Genomic DNA, 6,272 nt, shown 5'->3' on the forward strand with positions numbered 1-6,272 from the left:
ATCCCTGTGCAGTGATCACAATATTGAATATAGAATTGTATATGATCCATGTACTGTTCTCCTGTATTGGGACAGAGGTGTGTACATATACAGAGGTGTGTATATAATTTAGGAAGTGATGGAGTACAATAGAATAAATGATTTATTTTCAACTCAGTTCTAAGTAGGAAGGACTATGGTTCTCAAGTCTAGAAGCAGTTTGGATACTTTTCAGGAGTTTTAATATTAGGATGCATCTCATGCTGTGTGAATGTAATGTCGCAGTGTCTCTCCATCCCCCATAAAACCACTATTGACTATATTAGTGGAGGTGAATCTTATTGGTAGCATCTAACAGTAGAAACAAGTAGGAATTTCTTCTAACTAAATTTAATATACCCCTGCTATAGATATAGAATATGAAGAATGCTAAGTTTAGATGGGACTAGAGAGCCACATCATCTCAGTCATTACTTGCTTTAGCTAATCCACCACTCAACAGTATTTCAATCCTTCCCTGGAACTCAATAAACCATCAATACTTAAGATCTCAGTTATGAGAACAGACATGTCTTAAATTGACCAAATTTATTATGTTAGGCATGTAGTCAAGGATATGTACATGCTCTTTAGTGAAGAACTGGAAAGTTATTTAAAACCTATTTTTTGAAGTTCATTTATATAATCCCATTTATAGTAAACTGCCTCATCATTCCTATTCCAAAATGTAGATTAGTTGTTTCCAACATATTCTATTGCCATCTTCAGAATGTTTATCACATAATATATCATTATATATTATAAGTGGATTATACATAGTAATGTCTGAATTGACCGGCTCTTATTGGTGATTAGTTAGGATGATAGTGCCTACAGTTAGAAAAATCATATGAGGCTTCTTTGCTTTCATATTGCACTTGGTTTTTAGAACAAAGTGTCAGTATCTTTAAAAAAATTCCCTTCATATAAAGTAGTTCTGTTGCAGTAGTTAAACATTTGAAACTTATAAATGCTGTATATTCCATTTAGACTAAAATCTTCGTTGGAGTGGATGAGGGCGAACCATCATAGTTTAGCTATTGAAAGCATGTTTTTGACTTTGGAGTCTATCATACCCAAATTGGCAGTACTCTGTTCCCATCCTTTAAAATCTATTAAGAATGATTGGAATAAACCATCTGATAATACAAGCATCTGGAATTCTTATCCTAGGATGTTCTCAGAAATGCAACATGACCCTAACTTCTGATGTAATTTACCTTGCTGTCCTAAGTTTTAAAAAGAAAAAGCTGTATGTTGTTTCTTCATAGGTAATGTTGGTCTTTTGTCCACAGAGCTAAAGTTTCCCAATAAATCAGTTTATGTTCCTAAGATGTATTTCTCAAACATGCATTGTTTTTTATGATTTGTGTCTAAACCATCTCAAAGTTTCCTTTTTCTTACTTCAAGAGGTGGCTCCCTCAAGATAATACAATCTTGTTTACGAGAATGATTGTCCCCAAGCCAGAGATATTATTACGCACTGGAATTGGTTGTCTGACTGGGTTTGGAGTTACAAATGCGGATTTTCAGTGTTAGTTCCCCTACTGATTTGCTTAGCCTTGAACAAGTTCTTTAATAACCTCTTATGGCAGCAGTTTCCTCAATGGCAAATGGCAATTGGAATTCCCTCTATGGCTACTTTACAGGGATGGTGTAAGAATACAACTAGGTGGAAGTTACAAAAGTGCTTTGGAAAACTTAAAATCCCGATACAAATGTAAGCTATTATTAATGAAAAGAATTTTTTTGTTATTTTTTTATTTTTTTCTTTTATTATTATTATTATTATACTTTAATTTCTAGGGTACATGTGCATAACGTGCAGGTTTGTTACATATGTATACTTGTGCCATGTTGGTGTGCTGCACCCATCAACTCGTCAGCACCAATCAACTTGTCATTTACATCAGGTTTAACACCCAATGCATTCCCTGCCCCCTCCACCCTCCCCGTGATAGACCCCAGAGTGTGATGTTCCCCTTCTCGAGTCCAAGTGATCTCATTGTTCAGTTCCCACCTATGACTGAGAATATGCGGTGTTTGGTTTTCTGTTCTTGCAATAGTTTGCTGAGAATGATGGTTTCCAGCTGCATCCATGTCCCTACAAAGGACACCAACTCATCCTTTTTTATGGTTGCATAGTATTCCATGGTGTATATGTGCCACATTTTCTTAATCCAGTCTGTCACAGATGGACATTTGGGTTGATTCCAAGTCTTTGCTATTGTGAATAGTGCCGCAATAAACATACGTGTGCATGTGTCTTTATAGCAGCATGATTTATAATCCTTTGGGTATATACCCAGTAATGGGATGGCTGGGTCATATGGTACTTCTAGTTCTAGATCCTTGAGGAATCGCCATACTGTTTTCCATAATGGTTGAACTAGTTTACAATTCCACCAACAGTGTAAAAGTGTTCCTATATCTCCACATCCTCTCCAGCACCTGTTGTTTCCTGATTTTTTAATGATTGCCATTCTAACTGGTGTGAGATGGTATGTCATTGTGGTTTTGATTTGCATTTCTCTGATGGCCAGTGATGATGAGCATCTTCTCATGTGTCTGTTGGCTGTATGAATGTCTTCTTTTGAGAAATGTCTGTTCAAATCCTTTGCCCACTTTTTGATGGGGTTGTTTTTTTTTTTTCTTGTAAATTTGTTTGAGTTCTTTGTAGATTCTGGAAATGAGCCCTTTGTCAGATGAGTAGATTGCAAAAATGTTCTCCCATTCTGTACGTTGCCTGTTCACTCTAATGGTAGTTTCTTTTGCTGTGCAGAAGCTCTTTAGTTTAATTAGATCCCATTTGTCAATTGGCTTTTGTTGCCATTGCTTTTGGTGTTTTAGACATGAAGTCCTTGCCCGTGCCTATGTCCTGAATGGTATTACTTAGGTTTTCTTCTAGGGTTCTTATGGTATTAGGTCTAACATTTAAGTCTCTAATCCATCTTGAATTAATTTTCATATAAGGGGTAAGGAAAGGATCCAGTTTCAGCTTTCTACTTATGGCTAGCCAAATTTCCCAGCACCATTTATTAAATAGGGAATCCTTTCCCCATTTCTTGTTTCTCCCAGGTTTGTCAAAGATCAGATGGCTGTAGATGTGTGGTATTATTTCTGAGGACTCTATTCTGTTCCATTGGTCTATATCTCTGTTTTGGTACCAGTACCATGCTGTTTTGGTTACTGTAGCCTTGTAGTATAGTTTGAAGTCAGGTAGCGTGATGCTTCCAGCTTTGTTCTTTTGACTTAGGATTGTCTTGGCAATGCAGGGTCTTTTTTGGTTCCATATGAACTTTAAAGCAGTTTTTTCCAATTCGGTGAAGAAACTCATTGGTAGCTTGATGGGGATGGCATTGAATCTATAAATAACCTTGGGCAGTATGGCCATTTTCACGATATTGATTCTTCCTATCCATGAGCATGGTATGCTCTTCCATTTATTTGTGTCCTCTTTTATTTCACTGAGCAGTGCTTTGTAGTTCTCCTTGAAGAGGTCCTTTACATCCCTTTTAAGTTGGATTCCTAGGTATTTTATTCTCTTTGAAGCAATTGTGAATGGAAGTTCATTCCTGATTTGGCTTTCTCTTTGTCTGTTACTGGTGTATAAGGATGCTTGTGATTTTTACCCATTGATTTTGTATCCTGAGACTTTGCTGAAGTTGCTTATCAGCTTAAGGAGATTTTGGGCTGAGATGATGGGGTTTTCTGAATATACAATCATGTCATCTGCAAACAGGGACAATTTGACTTCTTCTTTTCCTAACTGAATACCCTTGATTTCTTTCTCTTGCCTGATTGCCCTAGCCAGAACTTTCAACACTATGTTGAATAGGAGTGGTGAGAGAGGGCATCCCTGTCTTGTGCCAGTTTTCAAAGGGAATTTTTCCAGTTTTTGCCCATTCAGCCTGATATTGGCTGTGAGTTTGTCATAAATAGCTCTTATTATTTTGAGATATGTTCCATCAATACAACATTTATTGAGCGTTTTTAACATAAAGGGCTGTTGAATTTTGTCAAAAGCCTTTTCTGCATCTATTGAGATAATCATGTGGTTCTTGTCTTTGGTTCTGTTTATATGCTGGATTACGTTTATTGGTTTGTGTATGTTGAACCAGCCTTGCATCCCAGGGATGAAGCCCACCTGGTCATGGTGTATAAGCTTTTTGATGTGCTGCTGAATCCAGTTTGCCAGTATTTTATTGAGGATTTTTGCATCGATGTTCATCAGGGATATTGGTCTAAAATTCTCTTTTTTTGTTGTGTCTCTGCCAGGCTTTGGTATCAGGATGATGTTGGCCTCATAAAATGAGTTAGGGAGGCTTCCCTCTTTTTCTATTGATTGGAATAGTTTCAGAAGGAATGGTACCAGCTCCTCCTTGTACCTCTGGTAGAATTCAGCTTTGAATCCACCTGGTCCTGGACTTTTTTTGGTTGGTAGGCCATTAATTATTGCCTCAATTTCAGAGCCTGTTATTGGTCTATTCAGGGATTCTGTTTCTTCCTGGTTTAGTTTGGGAGAGTGTAAGTGTCCAGGAAATTATCCATTTCTTCTAGATTTTCTAGTTGATTTGCGTAGAGGTATTTACAGTATTCTCTGATGGTAGTTTGTATTTCTGTGGGGTCAGTGGTGATATCCCCTTTATCATTTTTATTGTGTCTATTTGATTCTTCTCTCTCTTCTTCTTTATTAGTCTTGCTAGCAGTCTATCAATTTTGTTGATCTTTTCAAAAAACCAATTCCTGGATTCATTGATTTTTTGGAGGGTTTTTTGTGTCTCTATCTCCTTCAGTTCTGCTCTGATCTTAGTTATTTCTTGATTTCTGCTAGCTTTTGAATGTGTTTGCTCTTGCTTCTCTAGTTCTTTTAATTGTGATGTTAGAGTGTCCATTTTAGATCTTTCCAGCTTTCTCTTGTGGGCATTTAGTGCTATAAATTTCCCTCTACACACTGCTTTAAATGTGTCCCAGAGATTCTGGTATGTTGTATCTTTGTTCTCATTGGTTTCAAAGAACATCTTTATTTCTGCCTTCATTTCATTATGTACCCAGTAGTCATTAAGCAGGTTGTTCAGTTTCCATGTAGTTGAGCGGTTTGGATTGAGTTTCTTAGTCCTGAGTTCTAGTTTGATTGCACTGTGGTCTGAGAGACAGTTTGTTATAATTTCTGTTATTGTACATTTGCTGAGGAGTGCTTTACTTCCAATTATGTGGTCAATTTTGGAATAAGTGTGATGTGGTGCTGAGAAGAATGTATATTCTGTTGCTTTGGGGTGGAGAGTTCTATAGATGTCTATTAGGTCTGCTTGGTGCAGAGATGAGTTCAATTCCTGGATATCCTTGTGAACTTTCTGTCTCATTGATCTGTCTAATGTTGACAGTGGGGTGTTGAAGTCTCCCATTATTATTGTATGGGAGTCTAAGTCTCTTTGTAAGTCTCTAAGGACTTGCTTTATGAATCTGGGTGCTCCTGTATTGGGTGCATATATATTTACGATAGTTAGCTCTTCCTGTTGAATTGATCCCTTTACCATTATATAATGTCCTTCTTTGTCTCTTTCGATCTTTGATGGTTTAAAGTCTGTTTTATCAGAGACTAGGATTGCAACCCCTGCTTTTTTTTGTTTTCCATTTGCTTGGTAGATCTTCCTCCATCCCTTTATTTTGAGCCTATGTATGTCTCTGCATGTGAGATGCATCTCCTGAATACAGCAAACTGATGGGTCCTGACCCTTTATCTAGTTTGCCAGTCTGTGTCTTTTAATTGGACCATTTAGTCCATTTACATTTAAGGTTAATATTGTTATTGTGAACTTGATCCTGCCATTATGATATTAACTGGTTATTTTGCTCGTTAGTTGATGCAGTTTCTTCCTAGGCTCGATGGTCTTTACATTTTGGCATGTTTTTGCAATGGCTGGTACCGGTTGTTCCTTTCCGTGTTTAGGGCTTCCTTCAGAATCTCTTGTAAGGCAGGCCTGGTGGTGACAAAATCTCTAAGCATTTGCTTATCTGTAAAGAATTTTATTTTTCCTTCACTTATGAAACTTAGTTTGGCTGGATATGAAATTCTGGGTTTAAAATTATTTTCTTTAAGAATGTTGAATATTGGCCCCCACTCTCTTCTGGCTTGTAGAATTTCTGCCGAGAGATCTGCTGTCAGTCTGATGGGCTTCCCTTTGTGGGTAACCCGACCTTTCTCTCTGGCTGCCCTTAAGATTTTTTCCTTCATTTCAACTTTGGTGAATCTG

Source organism: Piliocolobus tephrosceles, chromosome 2 (genome assembly GCF_002776525.5).
Source record: "Piliocolobus tephrosceles isolate RC106 chromosome 2, ASM277652v3, whole genome shotgun sequence".
Classification (NCBI taxonomy): Eukaryota; Metazoa; Chordata; class Mammalia; order Primates; family Cercopithecidae; genus Piliocolobus; species Piliocolobus tephrosceles.